This window comes from Arachis stenosperma, chromosome 1, assembly GCF_014773155.1.
Source record: "Arachis stenosperma cultivar V10309 chromosome 1, arast.V10309.gnm1.PFL2, whole genome shotgun sequence".
NCBI lineage: Eukaryota > Viridiplantae > Streptophyta > Magnoliopsida > Fabales > Fabaceae > Arachis > Arachis stenosperma.
In genome coordinates, this window is record NC_080377.1 from 108,007,798 (window position 1) to 108,028,130 (window position 20,333).

The 20,333-nt window shown below is 41.5% G+C and overlaps 1 non-coding gene across 1 annotated transcript; it reads left to right on the top strand.

Annotated features, from left to right (window-relative positions):
- The first annotated feature begins 12,141 nt into the window (after positions 1-12,141).
- Positions 12,142-12,244, top strand: LOC130950370 (small nucleolar RNA R71). The gene has a single exon (XR_009073566.1). It is a non-coding gene; the product is annotated as a small nucleolar RNA R71 (small nucleolar RNA).
- The last annotated feature ends 8,089 nt before the right edge of the window (positions 12,245-20,333 follow it).

Here is a 20,333-nt window from a genome sequence, read left to right on the forward strand (position 1 = left end):
TAGTGAGCGCTGGACAGCAAAAAAAACTTGCTTTCAAGCTGAAAATTCTCGAAAACGCTCAATTAGTGAGCGTGGCGCTCACTTGGCAAATGAGCGCTGATTGTCACGCTTCCTTGATTTAGTCATGGGCCACGCTTTTAAAAGCGTGGCTTAAGGTTTCAAAGCGTGCTCAAACTTCAAAGTGTGCCCCAAAATTCTTCTTTTTTTCTTTTGAGCTGATTTTGTGCTATTTTGCTTCTTTTTCCACTTACTTCCAACAAAATTTATAAAATCAAAAGATCAAAGAAATATACCATTTAAACACAAAAGCATTCAATATTTAAGCGCTAATTATCAATTTCTTATATGAAAAAGCATAGAAAAACATGACATGATGACATGTCATCAGTGACTAGAGGGCCAGCCAACAACTTCCAATCACCAATTAACTCTTGAGTCTTCCAACTCAAGGGTCTCCAAATATTAATCAACTACAAAGCCAAGTTGGTAGTCTACTCCATTGACATGGATACCATTTTTGCATTCATGTAAAGGGAGTAGGAAGGAGACATGATAATTGGATTCAATTGAAAATAATCAACAAATAAAGGGATTAAATAGAAAAGTATCCTTGCATTAATTAATTCCAAAATCAAAGGTATTCATATAACTCTAAACAAAGTAAATAGGAAATAGAATATGAAACAAACTAGAATGATAAAACTTCAACGGAGGAAGTAACTCTTCTCAATATACTACACAAAAGCATAAAACTGGAAATCTATAAATCTATGAAGAACCCTAGAGGAAGTAGTAATTTTTCTCCAAGATTCCAAACCTAAAACTAAACTAAAGAATGAGAATGTGTGAATGTTCCTTGAGTCCCTGCTGTCCCCTGGCTTTAGTCTGTGTTTCTGGGCCGAAAACTGGGTCCAAACTCAGCCCAAAATCGCCCCAGCATTTTCTGCAAATTCTGCACGTGGCGCATGTCACGTGTGCGCGTTGATGGTCGTATACGCATCTCACGCTTCCACGTCAGGTATGCGTCTGCGTCTCTATGGGGTGTGCCAAGTCGCACGTACGCATCAGGTATGCATGCGCGTTGATTCTCGCTGGTCAGCTCCTTGATTTCTTGTGTTTCCTCCATTTTGCAAGCTTCTTTTCCATTCTCTAAGCCATTCCTGCCCTATAAAGCCTGAAAACACTTAACACATGGATCACGGCATTGAATGGGAAAAAGGGGAATTAAAACATACACAATTTAAGGGCTTAGGAAGCAAGTTTTCAATTATAGAACAAAATTGGGAAGAATTTGTAAGACCATGCAGTTTGTATGAATAAGTGTGCAAAGAACTGATAAAAACCACTCAATTCAGCACAAGATAAACCATAAAATAATGGTTTATCAATCTCCCCACGCTTAAACATTAGCATGTCCTCATGCTAAGCTCAAGAAGATCACAAGAATGAATGGGGGAAAGCAAGACTCATGCAATGCAACCTATGTAAATGAATGCAACTACATGCTAATATGTTTCTACCTACTTGGTTAAAATTACAAGTCCTCCAAGACAGACATAAATCAGATTCAACTAATTCAAATCATACAATAAGAAGCAAGTAAACTTGTAAGAAGATAGCTCATGAAAGCCGAAAACATAGAATCAAGCATTGAACCCTCACTGGGAATGTATATGCACTCTAATCACTCAGGTGTTTAGGGTTAATCCACTCTAGTTTCCTCTAGTCATGCTTTCTAAAGCTTGCTCTTCATATAACCAATCAACAAATATCTAGTGTAGTAATGCAAACATCATGAGGTCTTTTCAAGGTTGTAATCAGGCTTTGGTAAGGGTGAGGATATATGTATGGCTGATGCATGAGCATCTTTCCTATCTTTTCCTAGTGAATTTACATCTAATTTGTTGAGTTTAATAAATAATTAATTATCTTTTAGCCAATATGGATGCTACTTTGAGTCTTTTGCAATTTTATTTATTTTAGGTAGCATTCAGCTAGATTTGATGGAGTTTCTGCAGCACAAGAATAAAAGGAGATGGCAGCGAGGAGCGACACGTACGCGTGACTGACGCATACGCGTGATTTGGAGCTTTCCATGGCGACGCGTGTGCATGACTGATGTGTACGCGTCATTTAAAGAATTGCACAGCGATGCGTTCGCGTGACCGACTCGTCTGCGTGACTTGCGAAAAAGACCATCGACGCGTATGTGGTGCACGAAATTGTGATACACAATGGCGCCAACAACTTGGTACACACAATTGTAATCTCACTCTTTTTCACAACTTCGCACAACTAACCAGCAAGTGCACTGGGTCATCCAAGTAATAAACCTTACGTGAGTAAGGGTCGATCCCACGGAGATTGTCGGCTTGAACTAAGCTATGGTCACCTTGTAAATCTCAGTTAGGCAGATTCAAATGGGTGATAGAGTTTTCTTAATTAAAAGATAAATAAACATAAAATAAAGATAGAGATACTTATGTAATTCATTGGTGGAAATTTCAGATAAGCATATGGAGATGCTTCATCCCTCTTGAATCTCTGCTTTCCTACTACCTTCATCCAATCCTTCATACTCCTTTCTATGGCAAGCTGTATGTTGGGTTTCACCAGCGTCAATGGCTACCACCCGTCTTTTTAGTGAAAATGGTCCAAATGTGCTGTCACCGCACGGCTAATCATCTGTCGGTTCTTGATCATGTTGGAATAGAATCCAGTGATCCTTTTGTGTTTGTCACTACGCCCAACACTCGCGAGTGTGAAGCACGTCACAGTCATCCCTTCCCAGATCCTACTCAGAATACTACAGACAAGGTTTAGACTTTTCGGATCTCAGGAATGGCCGCCAATAATTCTAGCTTATACCACGAAGACTCTGATCTTTCGGAATAGAGGCTAAGAGATACACGCTCAATCTTAAGTAGAACGGAAGTGGTTGTTAGTCATGCGTTCATAGGTGAGAATGATGATGAGTGTCACGGATCATCACATTCATCAGATTGAAGTGCGAGTGAATATCTTAGAACAAGAATAAGCTTGAATTGAATAGAAAATAGTAGTAATTGCATTAATACTCGAGAAACAGTAGAGCTCCACACCTTAATCTATGGTGTGTAGAAACTCCACCGTTGAAAATACATAAGTGGTTTGGAGGTCCAGGCATGGCCGAATGGCCAGCCTCCCCAAATATGAGAATGTATCCAGAATTGTCTCTATGATCCGAAGATGAAAATACAATAGTAAAATGTCCTATTTATAATGAAACTAGCTACTAGGGTTTACAAAAATAGGTAAATGATGCAGAAATCCACTTCCGGGCCCACTTGGTGTGTGCTTGGGCTAAGCATTGAGCTTTTACACATGTAAAGGTCTTCCTTGGAGTTAAACACCAGCTTTGGTGCCAGTTTGGGCGTTTAACTCCAACTTTTATGCCAGTTCTGGCATTTTGACGCCAGAAAAGGGTAGAGAGCTGGCGTTTTGATGCCATTTTATGTCATCAAAATCGCGCAAAGTATGAACTATTATATATTGCTGGAAAGCCCTAGATGTCTACTTTCCAACGCAGTTGATATCGCGCCATTTGGAGTTCTATATCTTTAGAAAATTTACTTCAAGTGCAGGGAGGTCAGAATCCAACAGCATCTGCAGTCTTTTGTCAGCCTCTGAATCAGATTTTTGCTCAAGTCCCTCAATTTCAGCCAGAAAATACTTGAAATCACAGAAAAACACACAAACTCATAGTAAAGTCTAGAAATGTGAGTTTTGCTTAAAAACTAATAAAAATATACTAAAAACTAACTAAATCATACTAAAAACTATATAAAAACAATGTGAAAAAGCATATAAATTATCTGCTCATCAGTACGTGTGACAAGCGCCACGTGCAGAAAATGCAGAAAATGCTGTGGGGGTGATTTCTGGGCCCCATTTTAGCACCCAATATAGACACAGATCCAGTGAAGCCAAGTGGTCTCCACATTACAAGACGCGAAGTAGTTAGTTAATTCTGATTTAAATTCAAATTTGAATTTAAAAATAAGAAAAGATATTATCTTAATTTTAGATATTAGATTTTAAATTAATTAGGATTATTTATTAAAAGGGGAGACTTCTCTTCTATTGGGGAGGTTCCACAAGGGGGATTCTATTAGGGAATTCTATACAATTTTACATTCCACATTCCATGAGCAACTAATCCTCCATTGTTAGGGTTAGGAGCTCTGTCTATCTGTATAGATTGATTTTATTACTTTTTCTATTTTAATTCATGTATGGATTTATAATTTAAGAATTGTTTTTGCTTTTATCTTATGAATTTAGGTGGAACGGAAGTATGACCCTCTTTCTACTTGAGTTCTTGTAAAACTTGGAAAAGCTCTTTACTTGAACAACAGCTTGAAAACAATTTCTCTTAAATTTTAATTATTTGGATTTAACAGGACATGTGACATATAATCCTCTTATTTTTGGGTAATTAGAATTTTTGTGGTATATAAACTGGAATTTGAACTTCACCTTCTAATTAGAATTAATTGACCAAGAAATTGGCAGTTAATGAATTTTAGAGGAGACTAGAAAGGTCTAAGGAATTAGGGTCTAGTCACATATAGTTTACCATAAATTAAATCCTACATGATTAAAATAGTTAGTAAGAAAAGTTAATCTGGAAAAATAGATAACTCTGAAGCCTTAGTTTTTTTCTCAATATTTTATACCCAACTCATTGCTGCTTGCTTTTTGAAATTCTTAATTTACTGTTTAATGCTCTTTGAATACCAAAACACTCTTTTCTGATTGCCAAACTAAGCCAATCAATCAATACGGAGCAAGATGGGGCTGGTAGCATAACTTTCACTGTCGGGCTCGTCATGGCTCCTGGTGTTGGTAGGTGAAGTGGAGTTTGGGGTATCCTTCTCCTCTAGAGGTGGGTAGGTACTAGCAATGAGCTCCTTCAGATAGGTGTATCGGCACTTGTTGTGGCGCTCCAGTTACTCCATCTGCCGGTCTTGCCGGTCTAACCTCTGAAGGATCTGAAGGAACATCTGAGTAGTGGATGGTGTACGAGGTGTAGGTGATGGTGGGGCGATAGTAGGAGGGGTGTCTACAGATGGGCCGGGAAGTCGGCTAGGAGAGGGTACTAGGGGTCTGATATATTTCCCATTCGGGACATACTGATCGGTTATTGGGATCATGGCTTTGGTGTCCCCAACCCTATAGGAAACTCCAGCTACAGAGACAAAATCTGAAACCAGTGCAGGGAAGGGTAGGTTACCCGCAATTTGCACGTATCCTATGGCTTGTCGGATGTGTCTTGGTAAGTTGAGAGGCTGCTCGGTGAGAATGCACCAGATGAGAACAACCATGTCTGCAGTGAAGATGGACTCGTGAGTGCTCGAAAAGACATAGTGGGATATAATCTGTGCCCACACACGAGTCTCAAAGGTAAGTGCTGGAGCTGCAATGATCTTAGGTCGAATCCGATGTTGCCCATAGATCCAAGTGCTGCCCGGTTGTGCTATAACTCCAAGGACGCTATCTTAGTCAAACTGGTATGTCTGGCGCTTGAGAGAGGCCTCTTGATAGGCATCCATCCCCTCAGGGCCAAGTGGAAGGTCCAATGCTCGCTGAATGGCCCCCTCGGAGACAGGGACTTGCTTTTGGCGAACATAGATAGACTGCAAGGTCAGCAAGTTAAAGTTGGAGTAGAATTCAACTACCCATGATAAATTGACCTACTGCGGCTGCCTCCTCAAGAATCTCCATTGTCTCCTTTCAATGCAGGCCTCTACAAGATCAGCAAGGTGCGTTGGAAGAATGAGTAAGCACTCATTATTGTAGTTCCTGTCAGCCAGGATGGGGAACATCTGCTCACAGTAACGGTTAGTGAACCGTGCAAAGTCCCGAGCAGAAAAAGCTTTCTCTGTTTCATCAACCTTGATGATTCGCTTAATCTGCTTTGTGGGTGGCTTGACGCTGGTAGAAGGTTGTGCCTTAGTGAAGGTTCTTTTAGTGCCTTGCCTTGCCGGTATCTTGTCAGTAGCCTTCCCCTTTCCTTTCTTGGTGCCCATCCTAAGAAAGAAATAAAAAGGAAGAAAGTTAAATATAGATAGCGAGAACCGAAAGGAAGAAATTTCAAGGGAAAATAAATGCCCAAGGAAATAAATAATGTCGTGAGTGCATGGTAGCTACAGCATGCAGGTAAGATCATAAAGGTATATCAGGCAACTTGATGCAGGAGGAATAATGGCATACAAGTAAGAGGCATGAGAAGCATAGCTCAAGCATCGAGTTCAACAAGAAATAACACATGGAAGAAAATAATGAGCATTGGTATGATGACAATTGTGAATGAGATACTCAATGCAAGTGGATGGCAAGAGTTGTGAAAAAAAAGAGGCATTAAAGTAGGAAAAATATGAGAGAAAAGGGTTTAAAGTGCCATGTTGGCTTTTTTCACAAACACTTGGTGTTCAAGATAAAATAGGAAAGAAAATAAGTAATCCAAATGTATATGAGATCCATAAGAAAATATCAATTGTCAAATTATACCTCAAAATATCCACAAATTCAAGATAATAAAATAATAGCCAAATAAAGCTCCAACACCAACATAAAAAATGCATGAGAAAAGCGTGAAAGATAAACCATAAATAACTAAGCTAAAAGAAAATTTAGAAGAAAAGTAAACAAAAATAAAATGCAATAAAGGAAAGAAGAATGAAAGAGAAGAGGAGAGGAAGGAAAGAAACCTTCAGGAAGATGGAAGTAGGATGAGGTAAGAAGTGGGAAGTAAGAAGGAAGAACAGTGAGAGAAGGAGGAAGAAAGAAGAAAGAATTAGAAAGAAAGAAAATAAGGATTTGGGAGGAATTGAAATCTGGGCGGCGAACTAGTTAAGTGAGGCGACGCAAGCGGCGCGAATGCGTACAGCGCGTGGATGTGTGTATTGCGCAAAAGGGAAGGACGGGTAAGCGTCAGGTGCGCGGACACGTGCCTCTGGTTGTGCCATTGGCGCGAGTCCAGCCTCGCACACGCACAACTCTCTGTTTGTGATGTGTTGGGGACAAGGGTGCTTGCGACGCGTGCGCGCCATGACGCGCGCGTAGATGGGCATGTGCGAAAAAGGGCGCGTAGTAGACGAAATTGTGATCATCAACAATGGCTCCAAAGACTTGGTGCTCTTAGACATGAATCACACTTTGTCACAACTCCGCACAACTAACCAGCAAGTGTACTGGGTCGTCCAAGTAATACCTTATATGAGTAAGGGTCGATCCCACAGAGATTGTTGGTATGAAGCAAGCTATGGTCATCTTGTAAATCTCAGTCAGGCGGATTCAAATTAATAGTGGTTTTCGGAAAATATAAAGAGATACTTAATTAAATAATAAAGGATAGAAATACTTATGTAAATTCATTAGTGGGAATTTCAGATAAGTGCGTGGAGGTGCTTGTCCCTGTTGGATCTCTGCTTTCCTACTGTCTTCCTTCAATCTTTCTTATTCCTTTCCATGGCAAGCTGTATGTAGGGCATCACCGTTGTCAATGGCTACATCCCATCCTCTCAGTGAAAATGGTCAAAATGCTCTGTCACAGCATGGCTAATCATCTGTCGGTTCTCGATCATGTTGGAATAGAATCCCTTGATTCTTTTGCGTTTGTCATCACGCCCAGCAATCACGAGTTTGAAACTCGTCACAGTCATTCAATTCCGAAATCCTACTCGGAATACCACAGACAAGGTTAGAATTTCTGGATTCCCATGAATGCCGCCATCAATTCTAGCTTATACCATGAAGATTCTGATTAAGGAATCCAAGAGATATGCGTCCGGTCTAAGGTAGAACGGAAGTGGTTGTCAGTCACGCGTTCATAGGTGAGAATGATGATGAGTGTCACAGATCATCACATTCATCATGTTGAAGTGCAACGAATATCTTAGAATAAGAATAAGTCAAATTGAATAGAAAATAGTAGTACTTGCATTGAAACTCGAGGTACAGCAGAGCTCCACACCCTTAATCTATGGTGTGTAGAAACTCCACCGTTGAAAATACATAAGTGATGAAGGTCCAGGCATGGCCGAATGGCCAGCCCCCAAAACGTGATCACAGGATCAAAAATACAATCCAGGATGTCTAATACAATAGTAAACTATCCTATTTATACTAGACTAGCTACTAGAGTTTACAGAAGTAAGTAATTGATGCATAAATCCACTTCCGGGGCCCACTTGGTGTTTGTTTGGGCTGAGATTTATCTATCCACGAGATGAGGCTTCTCTTCAAGTTGAACACCAAGTTGTAACGTGTTTTGGGCGTTCAACTCTGGTTCGTGACGTGTTTCTGGCGTTTGACTCCAAAATGCAGCATGGAACTGGCGTTGAGCGCCAGTTTACGTTGTCTAATTACGAATAAAGTATGGACTATTATATATTGCTGGAAAGTTCTGGATGTCTACTTTCCAACGCTTTTAAGAGCATGCCATTTGGAGTTTTGTAGCTCCAGAAAATCTATTTTGAGTGCAACGAGGTCAGATTCCAATAGCATCAGCAGTCCTTTTTCAGCTTCCTATCAGAGTTTTGCTCAGGTCCCTCAATTTCAGCCAGAAAATACCTGAAATCACAGAAAAACACACAAACAAATAGTAAAGTCTAGAAATGTGAATTTAGCATAAAAACTAATGAAAACATCCCTAAAAGTAACTAGATCATACTAAAAACTACCAAAAAACAATGCCAAAAAGCGTATAAATTATCCGCTCATCACAACACCAAACTTAAATTGTTGCTTGTCCCCAAGCAACTGAAGATCAATTAGGATAAAAAGAAGAGAATATACTATAAATCCCAAAATATCAATGAATATTAATTCTAATTAGATGAGCGGGACTTGTAGCTTTTTGCTTCTGAATAGTTTTGGCATCTCACTTTTTCCTTTGAAGTTTAGAATGATTGGCTTCCATAGGAACTTAGAATTTCAGATAGTGTTATTGATTCTCCTAGTTAAGTTTGTTGATTTTTGAACACAGCTACTTTTATGAGTCTTGGCCGTGGCCTTAAGCACTTTGTTTTCCAATATTACCACCGAATACAAAAATGCCACAGACACATGACTGGGTGAACCTTTTCAAATTGTGACTCAGCTCTGTTAGAGTCCCCAGTTAGAGGTGTCCAGAGCTCTTAAGCACACTCTTTTTGCTTTGGATCACGATTTTAACCACTCAATCTCAAGCTTTTCACTTGGACCTGCATGCCACAAGCACATGGTTAAGGACAGCTTGATTTAGCCGCTTAGGCCTGGATTTTATTTCCTTGGGCCCTCCTATCCATTGATGCTCAAAGCCTTGGATCTTTTTTACCCTTGCCTTTTGGTTTTAAGGGCTATTGGCTTTTTCTGCTTGCTTTTTCTTTTTCTTTCTGATATTTTTTTTGCCATTTTTTTTCACAAGCTTTTGCTTTTTCACTGCTTTTTCTTGCTTCAAGAATCAATTTTCATGATTTTTTAGATTATCAATAGCATTTCTCTTTGTTCATCATTCTTTCAAGAGTCAACAATTTTAACATTCATAAACAACAAGATCAAAATTATGCACTGTTCATGCATTCATTCAGAAAACAAAAAGTATTGTGACCACATCAATATAATTAAACTAAATTCAAGGACAATTTCGAAATTCATGTACTTCTTGTTCTTTTGAATTAAAAACATTTTTCATTTAAGAAAGGTGAAGGATTTATGGAATTATTTATAGCCTTAAGACATAATTACTCAATACTAATAATCATGAGGTAGAGACACAAAACATAAACACACATATAACATAAAAAACAGAGATAAGAACAAGGAAGTTAAGGAATGAGTCCACCTTAGTGAGGGTGGCGCCTTTTTGAAGGACTAATGGTGCTTTTTGAGCTCATTTATGTCTCTTCCTTGCCTCTGTTGCTTGATCCCTAGTGATTTTGGTGCTCTTATCCTTAGTTGCTCCAAATAGTTGTGTGGAGGAAAATGTATCCCTTGAGGTATCTCAGGGATTTCTTGATGAGGGACTTCCTCATGCTCTCTTGATGTGCAGTCAAATGCTCTTCTACTGAGCTATGCTCTTTCTTTTTTTTGAGGTTTCTCTGGCCTTAGGTGCCATCAATGGTTATGGAAAAATAAAAAAAGCTATGCTTTTACCACACCAAACTTAGAATGTTGCTCGCCCTCGAGCAAAAGAAAAAAAAGAATAGAAGAAGAAGAAGAAATGGAGGAGAGCGAGAGAGGTGTATATTCGGCTATGTAGGGTGGGTTTAGGTGGGAAAGAGATGATGGATGTGAGTGGTGAAGAGGTAATGGGGAAGAGAAATTGAGGTGATTTGGTGAAGGGTTTTTGGGAAAGAGAGTTTGAATGTGAAGAAGAGGGGAGAATATGGTAGGTGGGGATCCTGTGGGGTCCACAGATCCTGAGGTGTCAAGGATTTACATCCCTTCACCAATTAGGCATGTAAAATGCCTTTGCCTGCAATTCTGGCGTTTAAACACCGAGGTGATGCATGTTCTGGGCGTTCAACGCCCAACTGCAGCATGTTTCTGGCGTTGAACGCCAGCTTTCCTCAGTGTGCAATCCTGGCGTTTAAATGCCAGATTGCTACATGTTTCTGGCGTTCAACGCCAGATCCATGCTTTGTTCTGGCGTTGAACGCCAGCCAGATGCTCCTTACTGACGTTTAAACGCCAGTAAGCCTTTCCTCCAGGTTGTGCTTTTTCTTCTGCTGTTTTTGATTCTGTTTTTAATTTTGTATTTGTTTTATGACTTCACATGATCATGAACCTAATAAAACATAAAAGAACAATAAAAAGAAAAATAAAATTAGATAAATAAAAATTGGGTTGCCTCCCAGTAAGCGCTTCTTTAATGTCAAGAGCTTGACAGTGAGCTCTCATGGAGCTTCACAGATGTTCAGAGCATTGTTGGGACCTCCCAACACCAAACTTAGAGTTTGAATGTGGGGGTTCAACACCAAACTTAGAGTTTGGTTGTGGCCTCCCAACACCAAACTTAGAGTTTGACTCTGGGGCTCTGTTTGACTCTGCATTGAGAGAAGTTGTTCATGCTTCCTCTCATTACCAAATAACTTGGCATTTAGCTTTATGATGGCTCCTAGATATTGAGCAACTTGCTCTCTAGTTACATATTTATCCTCTTCAGAGGAAGAATAGTCTTCAGAGCTCATGAATGGCAGAAGGAGGTTTAATGGAATATCTATGGTCTCTATATGAGCCTCAGATTCCTTTGGGTCCTCAATAGGGAACTCCTTCTTGGTTGGGAGACGTCCCATGAGGTCTTCCTCATTGGGATTCACGTCCTCCCCTTCCTCCTTGCATTTGGCCATATTGACTATATCAATGGACTTGCACTCTCTCTTTGGATTCTCTTCTGTATTGCTTGGGAGAGTACTAGGAGGAGTTTCAGTGACTTTCTTACTCAGCTGGCCCACTTGTGCCTCTAGATTTCTGATGGAGGACCTTGTTTCATTCATAAAACTTAAAGTGGCCTTAGATAGATCAGAGACTAAATTTGCTAAGTTAGAGATATTCTGTTCATAATTCTCTGTCTGTTGCTGAGAAGATGATGGATAAGGCTTGATATTGCTGAGCCTATTTCTTCCACCATTATTAAAGCCTTGTTGAGGCTTTTATTGATCCTTCTTTGAGAAATTTGGATGATTTCTCCATGATGAATTATAGGTGTTTTCATAAGGTTCACCCATGTAATTTACCTCTGCAATTGCAGGGTTCTCAGGATCATAAGCTTCTTCTTCAGAAGATGCCTCTTTAGTACTGTTGGATGCATTTTGCCATCCATTCAGACTTTGAGAAATCATGTTGACTTGCTGAGTCAACATTTTGTTCTGAGCCAATATGGCATTCAGAGCATCAATTTCAAGAACTCTCTTCCTTTGAGGCGTCCCATTATTCACGGAATTCCTCTCAGAAATGTACATGAACTGGTTATTTGCAACCATATCAATAAGTTCTTGAGCTTCTGCAGGCGTTTTCTTGAGGTGAATGGATCCACCTGCAGAATGGTCCAATGACATCTTAGAGAACTCAGATAGACCATAATAAAATATATCTATCATGGTCCATTCTGAAAACATGTCAGAAGGACATCTTTTGGTCATCTGTTTGTATTTTTCCCAAGCTTCATAGAAGGATTCACCATCTTTTTGTTTGAAGGTTGAACATCCACTCTAAGCTTGCTCAGCTTTTGAGGAGGAATGAACTTAGCCAAGAAGGCCGTGACCAGCTTATCCCAGGAGTCTAGGCTATCTTTAGGTTGAGAGTCCAACCATGCTCTAGCTCTGTCTCTAACAGCAAAAGGGAAAAGCATGAGCTTGTAGACTTTAGGATCTACTCCATTAGTCTTAACAGTCTCACAGATCTACAAGAACTTAGTTAAAAACTGGTAGGGATCTTCTGATGGAAGTCCATGAAACTTGCAGTTCTGTTGCATTAGAGCAACTAGTTGAGGTTTCAGCTCAAAATTGTTTGCTCCAATGGCAGGAATTGAGATGCTTCTTCCATCAAACTTGGAAGTAGGTGTAGTATAATCACCAAGCATCCTTCTTGCATTATTGTTGTTGGGTTCGGCTGCCATCTCCTTTTCTTGTTCGAAAATTTCAGCAAGGTTGTCTCTGGATTGTTGTAATTTAGCTTCTCTTAGTTTCCTCTTCAGAGTCCTTTCAGGTTCTGGATTAGCTTCAACAAGAATGCCTTTTTCCTTGTTCCTGCTCATATGAAAGAGAAGAGAACAAGAAAAGAAGAGAAGAGGAATCCTCTATGTCACAGTAAAGAGGTTCCTTATTGCTAGTAGAAGAAGAAAGGGAATAAGGAAAGGAGAATCCAAACAGAAGGGTAAGGATAGAGGTAGTGATTTGAGATGAAGAGAAGTGTTAGTGAATAAATAAATAAATAGAGGAAGATGAGGGGGAGAGAATTCGAAAATTAATTTTGAAAAAGAGTTAGTGATTTTCGAAAATTAAAGGAAGAATTAAAATTAAAATTAAAATTTGAAACAATTAATTAATTTAAGAATAATTTTGAAAAAGGGGGAGATATTTTCGAAAATTAGAGAGGGAGAAGTAATTAAGTTGTTTTGAAAAAGATAAGAAACAAACAAAAAGTCAAATAGTTAGTTGAAAAAGATTTGAAAATCAAATTTGAAAAGATAAGAAGATAAGAAGATAAGATAAGATATTTTGAAATCAAAATTTTTTTTGAAAAAGATAAAATTTTGAAAAAGATATGATATAAAAGGTAAGATAAGATAGATTTAATTTTTAAAATTAAAATTAATTACTTAACTAACAAGAAACTAAAAGATATGATTCTAGAATTTAAAGATTGAACCTTTCTTAACAAGAAAGTAACAAACTTCAAATTTTTGAATCAATCACATTAATTGTTGGTGTAATTTCGAAAATTTGAAATAAAATTAAGAAAAAGATTTTGAAAATAATTTTAAAATTTTTGAAATTAATAAGATAAAAATGAAAAAGATTTGATTTTTTTTGAAAAAGTTTTGAAAAGATAAGATTTTTAAAATTGAAAATTTGACCTGACTTGTAAGAAACAACTATGAGAGAGAAAATCAAATTTCTGAATTTTATGAGAGAAATAAGGAAAAGATATTTTTTATTTTTGAATTTTTAATTATGAGAGAGAAAAACAACAAAAATGACTCACAACATGAAAATTATGAATCAAAACTCATGATGCATGCAAGAACACTATGAATGTCAAGATGAACACTAAGAACACTTTGAAGATCATGATGAACATCAAGAACATATTTTTGAAAAATTTTTTATGCAAAGAAAACATGCAAGACACCAAACTTAGAAATCATTAATCCATGGACAATATGAATGCAAAAATACATATGAAAAACAATAAAATACACAAAACAAGAAAACATCAAGATCAAACAAGAAGACTTACCAAGAACAACTTGAAGATCATGAAGAACATTATGAATGCATGAATTTTCGAAAAATGCAAGAGATTTTTAAAACATGCAATTGACACCAAACTTAAAAATTGATACAAGACTCAAACAAGAATCACAAAATATTTTTTATTTGTATGATTTTATGGTTTTTTTGTATTTTTTTAATAAATTTTTTTTCGAAAATTGTTCATACCCTAACCGAGCTCCCCAAACTCGGTAAGTTCATAGAAGGTCCGACCTCGTCCCAAAGCCCACGCCTGAGGTCGGACCTCGGACAAATAAGCTAAGAAGGCCCATCAAAAGGAACGAAGCCCAAAAACCTAAAGGCCGAAACGGCCTAGGAAAGGCGGTTCCACAAAGATAGGGATAAAACCCCCAAAAGATAAGATAAGATAAGAATATCTTATCCAGGGAAGATCACGGCCAACTATTATAAATACACTGGAGCACCCAGGTATAACATACATTCTACATTCTACACATATCTGCTTGGACCCATGCTAACTTAAGCATCGGAGTGTCATTGCAGGTACAACCACCCGCCGCTCAGCGCATCAAGCTCGGGTCACGGAACCCCCACCTCGGGTCTTGCCAAGACGACCGAGCTCCAGGTTTCAGGTAACCCTCGGAACATTGGCGCCGTTGCCGGGGAACCTGGAAGTCATCCCTTTACCATGGCGGACGATCCTCTCAACAATGACCACGCTGCTTCAGAACAAGCGGAGGAAGTTGACACCGGAGAACGACCGGACAGCCCTCTATCACCACGCACTCCAGGAGGAAACAAACAGAATCGCCCAAAGACATCACTCCCAAACAAAGATCCACAAAATCCCGAAAGAGAAAAGAGCTCGGAAATTCTAGAAGCAGTCCGGGCACAACAAAACCGACTGAAACAACTTGAAGAGGACATAAAGAAGCAAAAGGAAACTGAACAAGATCTGAGAAGGGAGGCTCGCAAGCGCAGAGAATTAGAAGAAAAACTACGGAAAATAGAGGCCAACCTGAAAGATCGGACAGAACGCGACACCACCCCCGAAGGCAATCATGATCCCTTCACAAAAGAGATCATGAAGGAGAAGGTACCGCGAAACTTCAAACCACCCGATATGGATCTCTACGACGGCACCACCGATCCAAGTCACCACCTCAGCAACTTCAGAAGCAGAATGCACCTAGTCGACGCCTCCGACGCAATTCAGTGCAAAGCCTTCCCCACCACTCTCACCAAGTCAGCTATGAAGTGGTTCGATAAACTGCCACCCAGATCAATCACTAGCTTCGAAGACCTAACCAAAAAATTCCTAACAAGGTTCTCCATTCAAAAGGACAAGGCAAAACATGCCCCCAGTCTACTCGGGATCAAACAAGGTAACCAAGAAACTCTCCGAGAATACATGGAGCGATTCAACAAAGCCTTCCTGGACATACAACACTTGCCCACTGAAGCGGCCATCATGGGACTAGCAAACGGCCTAAAAGAGGGACCGTTTAGCCAATCCCTATCCAAACGATACCCGACCTCCCTATACGAGGTACAGGAGCGGGCAGAAAAATATATCAACATGGAGGAAACCTCCCAGCTAAGAGACTCTTCTAGGAAGGAATCAACCCACCCACTCCGAGATCGAGATCGGGAACAGAAGAAGAAAGAAGAACCCAGCTCGGACAAGCCACGGAAGTACCACAACTATACCCCCCTCCGAGTCTCCCTGGTAGACGTCTACAGAGAAGTATGCCACACCGAAAAAATTCCACCGCCCCGACCTCTAAAACACAAGAGAGCGGGGAGAGATCGGTCCGAATACTGCGAATATCACAAGCTCTACGGTCATTCTACCAACGACTGCCACGACCTAAAGAATGTCATAGAAAAGCTAGCCAGGGAAGGAAAGCTCGACAGATACATAGCAGAGAAAGGAGAAGAGACCAGGAAGAGAAGACGAGGAGACAATGAAGGTCGGGCCGAACAAATCCCGCGAACCCCTGAAAGACACGTTCACATGATAAATGGAGGTTTTGCAGGCGGAGGAACATCCAGATCCTCGCGAAAAAGACACCTCAAAGAAGTCTATCATGTCCGAGAAGACAGTCCCCTGCCCGAGTTACCCACTATCTCATTTACCCGAGAAGATGCTCAAGGGATAATACCCGGGCACGACGATCCGATGGTGATCACCGTTATTCTAGCAAACGCCAACTTACATCGAATCCTGATTGACCAGGGAAGCTCAGCAGATATCCTGTTCAAAGCGGCCTTCGACAAGCTCGGACTTGAAGAAAAAGAGCTAAAAGCCTATCCCACCGACCTATTTGGGCTAGGGGACACCCCAATCCACCCCTTAGGATACATCTCGCTACACACTACCTTTGGAAGAGGCGAGCAATCTAAAACATTAAGCATCGACTACATCGTGGTCGACGTCACTTCAGCATACAATGCCCTCATCGGGCGACCAACCTTAAACAGACTGGCAGCTATAGTCTCGACCCCACACCTCTGTATGAAGTTCCCTACCACAAAAGGAATCGCTACCCTAAAAGGCGACCAAAAACTAGCACGGCGATGCCACAACGAAAGCCTAAGCCTAAAAGGGAAAGAGATCAACACGATAGAACTCGGACGAGTTCAAGCCCGAGAAGATCTTCGGCCACAACCAGAGGGAGAAACCGAAAAAGTCCAGATTGGGAGAACGCCTGAAAAAATAACAAACATAGGGGCAAATCTCGAGGCAGGCCTAAAAGAGGAACTCATAAACCTCTTAAGGGAGAATTCCGACCTCTTCGCCTGGAAAGCCTCCGACATGCCAGGCATAAGCCCCGATCTGATGTGCCACAAGCTATCAGTGTACCCGGGATCCCGACCTATCAAACAAAGACGCAGGAAGCTCGGGCCCGAACGCATGCAAGCAATAGAAGAACAAGTACAAGCACTACTAGATGCAGGGTTCATTAGGGAAGTAAAGTACCCCCTATGGCTCGCAAACGTGGTCCTGGTAAAAAAGCCCAATGGAAAATGGAGGATGTGCGTCGACTACACGGATCTCAACAAAGCCTGCCCCAAAGATCCATATCCGCTACCAAACATCGACGCCTTAGTAGACGCAGCCTCAGGCTATAGATATCTCTCCTTCATGGACGCGTACTCGGGATACAACCAAATCCCGATGTATGGACCTGACCAAGAAAAGACCTCGTTCATAACCCCAAGGGCAAACTACTGCTACGTAGTAATGCCCTTCGGGCTGAAGAACGCAGGGGCAACCTACCAGAGGCTAATGAACAAAGTGTTCTCAGAGCACATCGGACTACAACTGGAGGTGTACGTCGACGACATGCTGGTAAAGACACAAGAAGACAGAAACTTGCTGACCGACCTCACCAGTGTCTTCGGCACCCTCAGAAAACACAACATGAGACTTAACCCGACGAAGTGTACCTTCGCCGCAGAAGCCGGAAAGTTCTTAGGCTTCATGCTGACCCAAAGGGGCATCGAAGCAAACCCGGACAAATGCCAAGCAATACTCAATATGAAGAGCCCGACGTGTGTCAAAGAAGTCCAACAACTAAATGGAAGGCTAGCCGCCCTATCAAGATTCTTGGCAGGATCAGCAATAAGATCACTACCCCTCTACTCACTCCTAAAGAAAGGGAAACCCTTCTCGTGGACCCCGGAGTGCGAAAAAGCCTTTCAAGAATTCAAGGAATTCCTCGGGCAGCCACCAATCCTAACCCGACCTCTAAAAGGAGAAGAGCTCGTACTATACCTCTCGGTCGGACATCGAGCAATCGCTTCAGCATTAATACGAGAAAATGACCAAGGACAACACCCCATATACTTTGTAAGCAAGGCACTACAAGGGGCCGAATTAAACTATCAGAAAATAGAAAAATTCGCCTACGCCCTAGTATTCACAGCTCGAAGGCTCCGTCCCTACTTTCAAGCCCACACCATCAAAGTCCGGACAAACCAACCCATGAGACACATCCTACAAAAAAACAGACCTGGCAGGACGAATCCTACAATGGGCGGTGGAACTGTCCGAGTTCGACCTCCACTATGAAGCCCGGACTGCGATAAAATCTCAGTATCTAGCCGACTTCGTCGCAGAATACACTGAGACCCCTGGAACCCCACTCTCATGGAACCTGTATGTTGACGGGTCCTCAAACAAAACAGGAAGTGGAGCAGGGGTTATACTCGAAAGCGACCAAGGAACGCGGATAGAACTATCCCTAAAATTCGAGTTCCAGGCTTCGAACAACCAAGCCGAATACGAGGCCCTACTAGCCGGCCTAAAACTAGCCGAAGAGGTCGGAGCCCAGAAAATCACAATCTTCAGCGACTCCCAGGTCGTCACATCACAAGTAAATGGAAGCTACCAGGCCAAAGACCCGACTATGAAGAAATACCTGGACCAAACACAGGCACAATTGCGCCACTTTTCAGAAATACAAATCCAGCACATACCTCGGGAACAAAACGCCCGGGCAGACGCCCTCTCAAAGCTCGCGAGCACCAAACCCGGAGGCAACAATAGAAGTCTCCTCCAGGAGACCTTACAATCTCCCTCTGTGATAAGAGAGGAAGAAACGCTGAATATATCCAACCAACAGCAAGGATGGATGACCCCCATACTCAATTACCTGAAGTCGGGAACTCTTCCCACCGAAAGAAAGGAAGCTAAAAGACTCACGAAAGACGCCCAGAATTATACACTAATACGCGACATATTATACAGAAGAGGATTCTCAAACCCCCTCCTTAGGTGCGTCCCGACCTCAGAAACAAAGAGCGTCCTCGAAGAAGTCCACGGAGGCATGTGTGGGAACCATCTCGGAGCTCGGGCATTATCCAAGAAAATAGTCCGAGCCGGGTTCTACTGGCCGACCTTGCAAAGAGACGCAACGGAATTTGTGAAAATATGCCCTCCCTGCCAAAAACACGCCAATTTTCACAAGGCACCACCCGAAGACCTTATCAGCATCACCGCACCATGGCCCTTCGCAAAATGGGGACTCGACCTACTCGGCCCATTCCCACAAGGACCGGGGCAAGTCCGATACCTCATAGTAGGGGTCGACTACTTCACAAAGTGGATCGAAGCTGAACCCTTAGCCACCATTACGGCTCAGAAAAGCCGCAAATTCCTATACAAAAACATTGTCACAAGGTTCGGAGTCCCCTATTCCATCACAACAGACAACGGGACACAGTTCACGGACACAAGTTTCCAGAACTTAGTGGCCGAACTAAAAATCAAACAGCAATTCACATCAGTCAAGCACCCACAAGCCAATGGACAAGCAGAGGCTGCAAATAAAGTCATCTTGGCCGGGTTAAAGCGAAGACTCCAAGAGGCCAAAGGGGCATGGGCCGAGGAGCTCCCCCAGGTGCTATGGGCATATCGGACAACCCCACACTCTACAACGGGAGAATCGCCATTCCGACTAGCTTACGGGATGGAGGCAATGATTCCTGTCGAAATAGATGAAGGGTCGCCCAGAATCATCTTCTACAACGAAGGAGACAACCCACAGGCACAAAGGGACGAACTCGACCTCCTCCCCGAGGTCCGAGAAAGAGCCCGAATCCGAGAAGAAGCCCTAAAGCGACGGACGGCCCTCAGATACAATCAGAAGGTAATAAAGCGAAGCTTCTCCATTCACGACCTGATTCTAATCCGAAATGACATCGGAACACAAAAGTCGGGAGAAGGAAAGCTAGCTGCAAACTGGAAAGGACCCTACAAGGTAACAGAAGTCTTAGGAACAGGCTACTACAAAATATCCGACCTAGAAGGCAATGAGCCGCCCAGAGCCTGGCACGCCTGTAATCTAAGGCGGTACTACAGCTAGAAAAACTTAACCCGAGGTGTACTCTTTTTCCCTACAAGGGTTTTTTAATGAGACACCCGGTTAAGTAAGATACCCGACCTAGTCAAAGGGTAAACACTCTGTAAATATTCTTTTTTTTTAATACTAATCAAATTTTTCTATTTTCTTTTCTTCTTCCTCATGATGAAACAAATCCTAGAAAGTACCCCGCCAAGGCGCATTAATTTATGCTCGACAAAATGCAAAAAATCATTTGCCAAGAGACCACACAAGGTCGGCAAAGATAAAGCGACGAGGTACAAATTAATGTGAGAAGTTATAAAGTAACTCTGGAAAGGCTCAAAAAGCCAAATAAAAAGAGATTACAAAAATAACTTAAAGGGCCGACCGGCAACAAGGTCGGACCCAACGAGGTAAAGGCCCGGACCAGAGAAAGAAGCCTTAAAACGGCGGAAAACCAAGATTTCGAAAACGCTTACTAAAAAGTTGCTTTACAAAA